This window comes from Pristiophorus japonicus, chromosome 13 (genome assembly GCF_044704955.1).
Source record: "Pristiophorus japonicus isolate sPriJap1 chromosome 13, sPriJap1.hap1, whole genome shotgun sequence".
In the NCBI taxonomy this organism is placed as follows: Eukaryota; Metazoa; Chordata; class Chondrichthyes; family Pristiophoridae; genus Pristiophorus; species Pristiophorus japonicus.
The window spans coordinates 141,386,017-141,399,457 of record NC_091989.1 but is presented as its reverse complement, the minus strand read 5'-3'; the positions used below and the strand labels follow the sequence as shown (position 1 = coordinate 141,399,457).

At 49.6% G+C, this 13,441-nt stretch overlaps 1 long non-coding RNA gene across 1 annotated transcript in view; it reads left to right on the top strand.

Annotated features, from left to right (window-relative positions):
- Positions 1 to 13,199, top strand: part of LOC139278301 (uncharacterized) — a 113,059-nt gene extending 99,860 nt beyond the window's left edge. Inside the window, exon 5 of the long non-coding RNA XR_011596240.1 lies at positions 13,005 to 13,199. This is a non-coding gene — a long non-coding RNA (uncharacterized lncRNA). The remainder of the gene's footprint in view (positions 1 to 13,004) is intronic.
- The last annotated feature ends 242 nt before the right edge of the window (positions 13,200 to 13,441 follow it).

Below are 13,441 nucleotides of genomic sequence, written 5' to 3'. Positions count from 1 at the left end.
AAGATATGCTTTAGATGCCTTGACAGATCTGGAGGAGCCCTTCAGTACGCACCAGTCAGGGTCTCCAGAATCATTGTCATTTGCTATGCACTGCATAACATAGCGCAGCAATGAGGATTGGAGCTGCAGGAGGAACAAGACACAGAGCGCACAGTCTCTTCAGAGGAGTAGGAGGAACATGTGGGAGTTGAGGAGGAGGAGGAACCTGAGGTGGAGATGGCACCAGCAGCAGCGCACATTGCTGCCCGGGAGGCCCGGGACAGCTTTATAATGGCCAGATTTATTTAACTTACTCCAATGCAGCCATATAACAAAGCCACTTCCCAGGTAACAGGCAAAAATGATGCAAAGACATAAATTTATCTGTCATAAAAATAACTGAAATTTATCACTAACATTTTTTCATATACCAATGTGTATCTATGATTGTGACTTTGTTCTTTTCTGAGTATTTCTACGAGGTGCAACCCCTCTGGCTTCAACAGAGGTAGAGGCAGGCTGCTCACTTCCCTGCTGCGATTGAATAGACAATTGTGGCAGACGTCCTCTGGGTTTTGGAGCCTGTGAGGTCCCTGCCAAAACCTGCTCCTCCTATGACTGTGCAAGGGCAGACTCGACCATTGAGATATGAGAATGCATGTAGGGCTCTGACTGAGGGGGAGGCAACAAAGGAGAAGTGGGAGTGCTTTGAGAAGAGCCCCCACTTCTATGTCCACTCTCACCATCATCCCTCTCATGGGCCACCCTCACTTCCCTGCTAGCAAGGAACTGGAGAGCACCTTGCTGCCCAGCAGTGGGGCAATGAACGCCCAAGCCTATGTTCATTTCCCCCCCAGAGATTAGGGGGCCGAAATTCAGGGTCTGGATCGGCCCATTATCACCGTTTTACGGCAGCCATGCGGCGGATTCGAGTGGATTCTACGGAAGGGCGCACTGCCGCGACCGGCATGTTTTTTTTTCCGTCTGACTTCCCGATCGGCCGGACAGTTATAGCCCCGGGTTCGGCCGGGCCGCCAACAAGCAGGCTGGCATCCCCTCTTGGGTGCCAGGCCGCTGGACCGGCCAAATCCCTCCCTGGTGGCCCAATGGTCGAACCTAAAAAAATCGCTGCTTCTCACCCCTTTAAATGAGGGGAGAGATGTGGTGACGCACATGCGCACTGACGTCACCATCGCTCTGCTGCTGACTGACAGCAGTGGAGACTCAGTCCCACCCCAACTTCCGCCCCTCACCAGCACTTACCGCTGCACTTCCAACACCATTATGAACGACCTCCGGTCCGCTCTAAAAAAATTGCCAAATAGGTGAAATTGGATCAAGAGTCCATCTCGAGGTACCCGGTGGTAAAATCATCTAGAAAAAGGTAGGTGTGCCAGCTTTCTGGCGGGCCTGAATTTTGACCCCGAGGTCTATGAGTCTCTGCCATCTGTTTTCCACAGCTAGCATGTGCTCGTGTGATTGGTGCATTTGCTGCAACATGCATGTGGCATGCATTCCAGGGAACTGCACATCATCAGCATCGCCTGCGACATGGTGGTGCTCATGTCCGAGATGGATTCCTCCATTCTCTGCACATTTTCAGACATCGCAGATGCAAAAGCTGCCACAGCCTCATGAAATTGTTGCTGTTCCTCCAAGATCACCCTCTTTCTCGATGGTTACCGAGGCTCAACGTCTGCATGCAGCTGAGCAGAGCTGGGAGCGTCTTGCATCCTCTGCCAAGGAGTCTCCACTGCTGTCCCTGTCAACACCATCTGCTCTTGCTCACTTGTGATGCAAGAGATACCAGGTGACAAAACTACTCTATATCGCACAGGACTCACCAAGTTGTGTGTATCTACGTTGTTGCTGAGTACCTTTGGGTCTGGTGATAGTGCAGCCTCAGAGGCTGGAGCTTCCTCTGAGGAGTCGTCTTCCTCCTCTGGCTGGACAATGGGTGGGCAGGGGGAGCACTTGATGGACCTGTGGGAGACTGAAGAGATGAATTAGATGTCTTACATTAAGAATGGCTAATGTTACCATTATGAACATCATGACATTTCTCTGGCTGCTGACAACAATCACAACTGTTGTATGTCATTTGGCTGTATGAAATGGAATTCTGTCACCAGGTTGCTGGGAATTCCCTCTCTCTCCCTCTTCCTTCGCCAGCAGCTCTGCAACTCCAGAGATCTCCTCTGCTGCAGTCAATTGAGTAAATATTCGAGGGCCACCTCCGGTGTCTGCCTCTCCCTATTGTTGTGGGCTTTCAGGATGAAGGTGAGTGTGGCATTGCACTCACCTTCCCTGACCTCATGAGCTCATTGAGGGGGAGAAATTGGGCTACATTGCGCTTCCTGTTAGTGCCCCCAAGAGACGTTGCACCCCAATCTCCTGCGGCCAGCAATTGTGACGTCATCGTGGTGCGCATCGGCCGTTAGCGCCCCGGCCCCTAAATGTGGTTTCACCCCCTGCAGTCGCACCGGACGATAACAGCGACAGCTTCAGGGGGCGCATACCGGGCCACCGGCTGCTACCAGGATGAATATTAACGGAGAGGTGGCCAACTGCTGAAAAAAAACCTCACCTTTTTGTTGCCGCTCTTGATGCCCTTTCTTCGTCTGGTCCAGTCCGCAATCGCTCAGCCCGACACTCTACTTGAGTGCTGCGCTGATCGCGCGGCACCTTCGCTCGTCCGGTGGTCCAGGTAGGTGTATTCTTCTTTGGCAGAGTAAGCAGCTTGGGCCCTTACCTTTAATTGAGGGAAGAGTCCCTCGGACGCGGCAGTGCTACACGGCCAAGTGCGTAACACTGGTGAGGTGGCGCCCCATTACCGCTCCCAGAAGGAAGTGGAGTGAGGTGGGACTTCCGTGCCTGCCGCAATGTTTTGCACCTCCCAGATATTACCGGCCCCAAACGGAGTGATATAGAATTTCTAGGCCTGAATATTTTCCTGCACTGGATCCACGTCCACCTGACCACATCCTCGCTGCTGACCGAATCTGTGATCTCCAACCATGCCCTTTTGGTGTAGTTGATGGTGTTTTGCAGCTATAGCAGGGAAGAGGACCTCCCTGCCTGCTCTCACTGCCTGCACCAGAACATCGAGGGAAGCATCGTTAAATCTTGGTGTGGCCCTCTGCCTTTGTGTATCCATGACCCACACTTTGATCTGCTTTGCAACATTACTCACACCTCTGGAAATCACCTTGAACACTCCTTCATCAACCTTCAAATGAGATGTGTGCAAGGCTGCTTTAAATATCAGCGCTGGAAACGAGTCATCGATGATGTCATCAGAACCGCTCCATTTAAAATGGCTGGGAAATGCACATTACTGGTTTAATTGGGGCCATTATGTAACAGTCGCACTGAAGAATGGGCTGTTCACAACATCGGGTACGGCTCCCTATGCGGACCACACACACGCAACACAACTCCAAGGTAAAGATTCCGGCCTCTGTATACTTTTATCACTGGTACGTACAATGCACAGATAATCTGACTGTGTGAATCTACAAGGCAAATTTTCCTGTTTCTGCACTGGGGCTTGTTGTAGGCATGAGGCACCTGCTGAATATATCGAAACTCATATAAGTTTAAAGTGGCCACACATAAAATGGCTGCCCAGGCATGATGGTAAATCAGGTAGTCAAGCTGTGAACTATTGACTGAGGCTGACCGAGCAATAACCCTGTGATGCCCACTGCCAGGAATGCCTTGGATACAAGATAACTATAACAAACCATGATAACTCCACACAGCAGAGCCCCGAGAAATAGAGATAAGAGGGGCCTACATCACATAACGAGGGCATGAATCAGCCCGAGCTGACAAGAACCGAATATGTAACTCTAATAAAGAGGCTACCCAATGCCAGCATCCAAGGACAGTCAGATAAGAGAGGCCCAGGCCATGTTACTGAGATATGGCAAATGGTCCACGTTGTCGAGGGCCGTGCCGTGGATCTTGATGACTGGGGGGCAGTGCTGTGTGGCGAGGACAAGCTAGTGGATGTTTAGCATAAGGCCCATGCTTTCATATGTCTCAGTAAATACGTTGACTATATCCTAGAGTTCAGCGTCAGAATGTGCGCAGATGCAGGCGTCGTCAGCGTAATGCAGCTCAATGACAGATCTTGGTCCTGGAGATGGCGCAGGTTGAACAGCTTCCCACTGGTTCTGTAGTTTAGTTCCACTCCAGCGGGGAGCTTGTTGACTGTGAGGTGGAACATGGCAGCGAGGAAGATTGAGAAGAGGGTTGGGGCGATGACGCAGCCCTGTTTGACCCCGATCCGGATGCGGATTGGGTCTGTAATGGATCCGTTGGTAAAGATCATGACCTGCATGTCATCGTGCAGCAGGCGAAGGATGTTGACAAACTTTTGGGGGCATCTGAAACGGAGGAGGACGCTCCATAGACCCTCGCGGTTGACAGTGTCAAAGGCCTTTGTAAGGTCAAAAAAGACCATGTATAAGGGCTAGGGCTACTCCCTGCATTTTTCCTGCAGCTGTCACGCTGCAAAAATCATGTCCGCCCCGTAGGGGATGAAATCCCGTAGGGCACTGTGAGGAGCTCCTCAGCCACAGGGAGAAGACGGTTGAGGAGAACTCTAGTGATAACTTTCTCAGTGGCTGATAGCAGTGTGATTCCCCTGTAGTTGCCGCAGTTGGACTTGTCCCCTTTTTTAAAGATGGTCACGAACACTGCATCTCTGAGATCTCCCGGCATTCTCTCCTCCCTCCAGAAGAGAGAGATGAGGTCATGTATCCGCGCCAATAGCGCCTCTCCGCCATACTTTAGTGCCTCAGCGGAGAATCCATCCGCTCCTGTAGCCTTGTTGTTCTTGAGCTGCTTTATGGCTTATCCTACCTCGTGCAATGTTGAAGTTTCACTGAGATGATGGTGGGTTGCATGCTGCGGGATGGAGTGAAGAACACTCGTGTCAAAGGCAGAGTCTCGATTGAGGAGATCTTCGAAGTGCTCCTTCCAGCGGGCCCTGACAACCTCGGTGCCCTTAATGAGGGTTTCCCCGTTCTTGGCCAGCAGTGGGGTGGGGCCTTGGGAGTTTGGACCATAGGTGGACTTGACTAGGTCCCTTGCAGTCAGATTCAGATGAATTTATAATTGGGAACAAAGAAATGGCAGACCAATTGAACAAATACTTTGGTTCTGTCTTCACGAAGGAAGACACAAATAACCTTCCGGAAGTACTAGGGGACCTAGGGTCTAGTGAGAAGGAGAAACTGAAGGATATCCTTATTAGGCAGGAAATTGTGTTAGGGAAATTGATGGGATTGAAGGCCGATAAATCCCCGGGGCCTGATAGTCTGCATCCCAGCGTACTTAAGGAAGTGGCCCTAGAAATAATGGATGCATTGGTGATCATTTTCCAACAGTCTTTCGACTCTGGATCAGTTTCTATGGACTGGAGGGTAGCTAATGTAACATCACTTTTTAAAAAAGGAGGGAGAGAGAAAACGGGTAATTATAGACTGGTTAGCCTGACATCAGTAGTGGGGAAAATGTTGGAATCAATTATTAAGGATGAAATAACACCGCATTTGGAAAGCAGTGACAGAATCGGTCCAAGTCAACTTGGATTTATGAAAGGGAAATCATGCTTGACAAATCTTCTGGAATTTTTTGAGGATGTAACTAGAAGAGTGGACAAGGGAGAACCAGTGGATGTGGTGTATTTGGACTTTCAAAAGACTTTTGACAAAGTCCCACGCAAGAGATTGGTGTGAAAAATTAAAGCACTTGGTATTGGGGGTAATGTACTGACGTGGATAGAGAACTGGTTGGCATACAGGAAGCAGAGAGTCGGGATAAACGGGTCCTTTTCTGAATGGCAGGCAATGACTCGTGGTGTGCCCAGCTATTTACAATATACATTAATGATTTAGATGAAGGAATTGAGTGTAATATCTCCAAGTTTGCAGATGACACTAAACTGGGTGACAGTGTGAGCTGTGAGGAAGATGCTAAGAGGCTGCAGGGTAAGAGGTTAGGTGAGTGGGCAAATGCATGGCAGATGCAGTATAATGTGGATAAATGTGAGGTTATCCACTTAAGGGGCAAAAACACAAAGGCAGAATATTATCTGAATGGCGGCAGATTAGGAAAAGGGGAGGTGCAACGAGACCTTGGTGTCATGGTTCATCAGTCATTGAAAGTTGGCATACAGGTACAGCAGGCGGTGAAGAAGGCAAATGGCATATTGGCCTTCATAGCTAGGGGATTTGAGTATAGGAGCAGGGAGGTCTTACTGCAGTTGTACAGGGCCTTGGTGAGGACTCACCCGGAATATTGTGTTCAGTTTTGGTCTCCTAATCTGAGGAAGGACGTTCTTGCTATTGAGGGAATGCAGCAAAGGTTCACCAGACTGATTCCCGGGATGGCTGGACAGACATATGAGGAGAGACTGGATCAACTGGGCTTTTATTCACTGGAGTTTAGAAGGATGAGAGGGGATCTCATAGAAACATATAAAATTCTGACGGAACAGGACAGGTTAGATGCAGGAAGAATGTTCCCGATGTTGGGGAAGTCCAGAACCAGGGGACACAGTTTAAGGATAAAGGGTAAGTCATTTAGGACTGAGATGAGGAGAAACTTCTTCAATCAGAGAGTTATCAACCTGTGGAATTCCCTACCACAGAGAGTTGTTGATGCCAGTTCATTGGATATATTCAAGAGGGAGTTAGATGTGGCCCTTACGACTAAAGGGATTAAGGAGTATGGAGAGAAAGCAGGAAAGGGGTACTGAGGTGAATGATCAGCCATGATCTTATTGAATGGTGGTGCAGGCTCGAAGGGCCAAATGACTTACTCCTGCACCTATTTTCTATGTTTCTATGACTGCGATGAAGAATCCTCGCATATCGTGACTGTCGGCCAGTTGTTGTATCTCATGTGCTTTCTCCATCCACCACCTGTTCTTTAGGTCCCGGTTATTTTGTTGGACCTCAGCCTTGAGCCGCCTGTAATGTTGCTTTGCTGCTCCCGAGTTGGGTTGTTGCTTGAGACTCAGAAATACTCTGTGCTTGCTTCTCCTGTTCTTGAATCTCCTGATCATTCTCATCAAACCAATCCTGGTGTCTTCTGGTTGAGTGACCGAGTATCTCTTCACAGGCACTGGTTATGGAGGCCTGGAGGGCAGACCATGCGCTGTGGCCATTCAGCATCTCAGGGTCTTCAAGGCACGCCAGATTAACTGTGAGGCGCTGGCTGTAAAGGGCTCTCTTAGCTGGGTCTTTAAGTGCCCCGGCATTGACTTTTTTGCGGCACTGCTTCTGCTGCCCCCCTCCACTTTAGGGCTTTGTTAATGTCGATGATGGATCGGATTAGGCGGTGGTCCGTCCAGCAGTCGTCAGCTCCTGTCATGGCACGGGTGATGCGCACATCCTTACAATTCCCGGCTCAGACGATGACATAGTTGAGCAGGTGCCAGTATTTGAAGCAAAGGTGTTGCCACGATGCCTTGTATTTGTCCCTCTGGCGGAACAGGGTGCTGGTGATGAGAAGTTCATGTTCTAGACATTTTGTCAGGAGTAGGGTACCGCTGGAGTTGGCTTTCCCTACCCCTTCTCTGCCAATCACGCCTCCCCAGAGGGCTGTGTCTTTGCTGACCCTGGCGTTGAAGTCACCTAGGAGGATCAATTTTTCGCCCGCAGGGACGCGGGACAGGGATGTTTCGAGGTTGGAATAAAAACTCTCTTTGGTCTCATCCATTGCATGGAGTGTTGGGGTGTACGCACTGATGACTGTGGCGCATTGGTTCTGAGATAGGGTGTGTCGAAGAGTCATGAGGCATTCGTTAACCTCGCAGGGGGAGTCTTTGAGGTGGTTGACCAGCTCATTTTTGATGGCCAAGCTCCATGGCGCTGCCAACCCTCTGCAGCTGCACAAAGCCCTGGCCAGACCACACCCGGAGCACCACAGGGAAGTAGAGGCCCAGTCATCCCCGAAGGGGGCCCAAACGCCCAGACGCCACCGGGGAGAGGCCTGGATGCCGCCAGGGGCCCGGACACCTGGACGCCACCAGGGGCCTGAACGCAAGCTGGATGTTTTGAGCAGTGCGTCCAGCCTCAACCTAATGGGAGCCGATGGAAGTTATTGAACTGGGGCTATTGGATGGAGCAGTCGCAATTAATACAGGAAAATTGGATGGAAGGAGCTTACCTGATTTTCTGCCCATTAATGAAAATGAACAAAATCTCATGCCAGCTCCCTTATGGTCATTGGCTCTCCCAGCCCAATTTCCTGTATTTGCTTTCCAATAATCTCAAAGGTTGAAACAGGAAAATCATCTGCTCTGGACATGTACAAATGGTTTTCTAAGGTTTCTATTTTTTAACTAGGCCAGAAGAGATCACAGTTTGTATTGTAGCTACCCATGTGATTTTGTTTTGTTCTGAGTGATCACTGGAATATTGTTCTGACAGCCAGGGGATTTATATGGCACCACCAGACATTGATGTAGCTGCCGCTGTGTTGCTTGTCAAACTATTTGTGAAATATGATCCCATATTAATGAATTAAGAAAAATCTCTACATGGGACAGACAATTGATTAATTTATCAACTATTTCACTGGTACATCACCAAAAATAATTATATGAAGGAAATATTTGAGTCTATCTAATGTTGATATCCCGTTCCATCTGTTACAAGAGGATTTAAAAAAATCAGTTTCCATGTCAAATAATTATTTGACAATATAATTAGATCACAATGACAACTTACCTTGTGAGCTCTAGGTTTCTATTGGTTGCATGACAACATGGCAGAAATCCATTTGTGTTACACACCTTTACACACAATTTTTTGCACTTGTTGGAAACCCCTCAAATGCAGCTGGTGAAACATTGATTTCCATGTGTCATGTGTTCAATTGTCATTGTAACCCATGTATAAGCTGACCTAAGTTGTATACCTTGAGAACACTGACCACAGGGGGCGAACTTGTGGGAGACACTTTTAACCTGGACTTTCCGGTATAAAAGGGGAAACTCCACCCACTGTCTGCCTCTTGAGGTCTTGGTAATAAAGGTAACTGGTCACAGAGCGATCTTTTCTCAAGTATGAGCCTCGTGTGCATTTATACTGTATAGTAAGGACATATTATTGGCGACGAGAAACTGGGATTTAAACCACGCGAGCATGGCCACTTGCAGCACAGACGAGAGGTGCTGTGTTGGTGATGATTGGGACGATTTTATTGAGAGACCACAGCAAAGTTTTGTCACTAAGGAATGGCTGAGAAAGGATTCAGCCAACAAACGCAGGGCTCATCTCCTGACGGTTTGTGGATCCAGAATGTACTCCCTGATGAAGGACCTTTTAGCGCTAAAGAAGCCGGCGGACAGACATTCGAAGAGCTCAGTAAGTTGATCGGGGAACACCTTAGACCGGCGAGCAGCATGCACATGGCGAGACACCGGTTTTACACGCACCAGTGGCGAGAAGGGCAAAGCATTCCAGACTTCGTGGCAAATCTCAGGCGACTGGCAAGCCTATGTAAGTTCCCAGATGCATGCAGAGCAGAGATGCTGCGAGACTTTTTTATTGAGGGCATCGGGCACGCTGGGGTTTTCAGGAAACTGATTGAGACCAAAGACTTGACGTTGGAAGCGGCTATGATAGCCCAGACAATTATCTCAGGGGAGGAAGAGACCAGAATGATTTATGGCAAAAGTCTTGGTTCAAATGCGGCAAACGACCAGGGAATCAACATTGTTAATGCGGCACACAGTTCTATAGGCAGACAAGGGCAATCGGACATGCCCCAGCATACAGTCGAACCCAAAGGGGAAATTCAACAGAGACAATGGCTAGCTGAACGGCGATTCGTGCCATCACAGTGGACAATGCGACCAGTAATGGGACCATCAACACCTGATAATGGTGCGCTTAAGGACAGTCACAGAGACAGTCAGAGACGATCGACTGGTAATGGACCTTATGTTTCTAACAATGGGACCTCCAGCTCATGCTGGAGGTGTGGAGGCAAACACCCAACCAGAGCTTGCAGGTATCAGCAATATACCTGCAGAAACTGCAACGTCAGCGGTCACTTGGCACGTATGTGCAGGAAGCCTGCAGCCAGGTTGATGTACGAGGAGGACGGGCCCGCTATAAGCCCGACAAGGCCAAATGAATACTGGGGGAAATTGCTGGAAGCTGAAGTTCAGCGAGTTCATGTGGAGCACATATACAGTTCATATACCAGGACGCCACCGATAATGATGAAAGTGCTCCTCAAAGGCATCCCAGTATTAATGGAGCTAGACACAGGGGCCAGCCAGTCCCTGATGAGTATCAAACAGTTTGAAAGGTTGTGGGTGTCCAAGGCCAGGAGGCCAAAATTATTGCTGATTGACGCACTGCTACGGACATACACAAAGGAGATCATTCCGGTGCTAGGCAGCGCAACGGTAGTCATGACCCACAAAGATTTGGAGAACAGGTTGCCACTCTAGATTGTCCTGGGGGACAGTCCCGAACTACTGGGGAGGACTTGGCTTGCTGTCATGAACTGGAAATGGGGCGATGTCAATGCAATTTCTTCTGTGGAGCGAGTATCATGCTCACAGGTCCTGGATAAATTTGACTCATTATTTCAAAGCGGCATCAGCACTTTCATGGGGGCCAAGGTCGTGATTCACATAAACCCGGACGCCAGGCCAGTACACCACAAGGCCAGAGCGGTGTCGTACGTGATGCAGGAAAAGATAGATTGCGAGTAGGACCGCCTGATGAGGGAAGGCATCATCTCGCCAGTCGAATTCAGTGACTGGGCGAGCCCGATCATGCCGGTGCTCAAGACGGATGCATTGGTCAGAATATGTGGCGATTACAAGGCCACCATCAATCGGGTGTCACTCCAAGACCAGTACCCGCTACCGAGAGCGGGGGACTTCTTTGCGACGCTATCCAGTGACAAACTTTTTTCAAAATTGGACCTGACCTCAGCTTACATGACCCAGAAGCTGGCGAGTGAGTCGAAGAAGCTGACCACCATCACGACACACAAGGGGGTGTTTGAGCATAACAGATGTCCATTCGGGATTCGTTCTGCCGCCGCGATCTTTCAGCGAAATATGGAAAGCCTCCTCAAGTCGATTCCAAGGACGGTGGTTTTTCAAGACGACATCCTCATCACGGGTCGCGATACTGAAGAACACCTCCACAACCTGGAGGAGGTGCTCTGCAGACTGGACCAGGTAGGGCTGTGACTGAAAAAGACGAAGTGCATCTTCTTAGCCCCAGAGGTAGAATTCCTGGGGAGGAGCATAGCAGCAGACGGGAGCAGACCGACTGCGTCCAAAACGGAAGCGATCCAGCGAGCACCCAGACCCCGTAACACGACGGAGCTGCGTTCGTTCCTGGGGCTCCTGAACTATTTTGGCAACTTTCGCCTCAAATTGAGCATGCTGTTAGAGCCGCTACACGTTCTCCTATGCAAAGGTCGCGAATGGATCTGGGGGGACAGCCAGGAAAGGGCTTTGTATAGAGCACGCAATTTGTTATGCTCCAACAAACTGTTACCATTATATGACCCGTGTAAGAAACTAGTTTTAACGTGTGATGCGTCGTCCTATGGTGTCGGGTGTGTGTTGCAGCATCTAAATGCCAATGGTCAGTTACAGCCGGTAGCTTATGCCTCCAGAAGTCTGTCCCGGGCAGATAGGGGCTACAGGATGATAGAAAAGGAAGCGCTAGCATGTGTATATGCAGTAAAAAAAATGTACCAGTACCTGTTTGGCAGGAAATTTGAGCTGGAGACAGATCACAAACCCCTAACGTCCCTTTTGGTCAACAACAAGGCCATAAATGCAAACGCATCGGCCCGCATACAGAGGTGGGCACTTAGGTTAGCCGCCTATGACTACACAATTTGGCACAGACCGGGCACTGAAAACTGTGCCGATGCACTCAGCAGGCCCCCACTAGCCACCACTGTGGGGGCAGCTGAGCATGGTGCTGAGATGGTCATGGCTATTGAAGCTTTCGAAAGCGAAGGCTCACCTGTGACAGCCCGCCAAATTAAAGTCTGGACAAATAAAGACCCGCTACTGTCTTTAGTTAAGAAATGAGTCCTGAATGGGGACTGGGCAGCCACGTACGGGGCATGCCCTGAGGAGTTTAAACTGTTTCATAGGCGCAAGGACGAACTCTCGTTTCAGGCCGATTGCCTACTGTGGGGAAACTGAGTAGTCATGCCCCAGAGGGGCAGACAGGTGTTTATCAGAGAACTTCACAATGAGCACCCTGGCATTGTCATGATGAAGGCAATTGCTAGGTCACACGTTTGGTGGCCAGGGATAGATGCAGACCTGGAACTTTGTGTTCACGGGTGCAACACGTGTGCTCAGCTGGGCAACGCACCCAGGGAAGCCCCCCTTAGCCCCTGGCCATGGCCCGCCAAGCCATGGTCACGCATCCATGTGGACTACCCAGGTCCTTTCATGGGAAAAATGTTTTTGGTTGTAGTAGACGCCTACTCCAAATGGATTGAGTGTGCCATTTTAAATTCAAGCACATCCTCTGCCACGGTAGAAAGTCTACTAGCAATGTTCGCCGCCCATGGTCTACCGGATGTCTTGGTCAGCGACAATGGCCCGTGCTTCACAAGCACTGTATTCCAGAACTTCATGGCAGGCAATGGAATCAACCATGACAGAACGGCACCGTTCAAGCTGGCCTCAAACGGCCAGGCGGAATGAGCAGTGCAGATAATCAAACAGGGGATGCTCAGAATCCAAGAGGGTTCCCTACAAAGCCACTTATCATGCCTCCTGTTGGCCAATAGATCCCGACCACACTCACTCACAGGGGTTCCACTCGCCGAGCTGCTAATGAAAAGGACGCTCAAAACCAGGTTATCCCTTATACACCCCACTATGAATGAAATTGTTGATGGCAGGCTTCAGTCACAATGTGATTACCATGACAGGAATGCAAGGGCGTGATGTATTGATGTCAATGACCCTGTTTTTGTCCTTAATTACGCTGCAGGACCCAAATGGCTCGCAGGCACTGTGATTGCCAAACAGTGTTTTGGTAATTAAACTTGCCAATGGACAAATCTGCCGCAAACACGTGGATCAAACTAAAAGGAGGTCCAGCAACCCCATAGAGGAAGCAGAGGAAGAACACGATATAGAGTTTACTCGACCACAGGTGACCGAATACCGGAACCAAGTGGCGGAGAGCCCAGTCACTGTGGGCAATGCGGACAGACCTGAGGCACCGCAAACAGCAGACACTCAGGCCAGTGCCCAACAACCGGAGCCACAACTCAGGCGCTCTACAAGGGAGCGTAAACCACCAGAGAGACTTAACCTGTGATCCCAATAAGACTTTGGGGGGGAGGTGATGTCATGTGTTCAACTGTCATTGTAACCCATGTATAAGCTGACCTAAGTTGTATACCTTGAGAACACTGACCACAG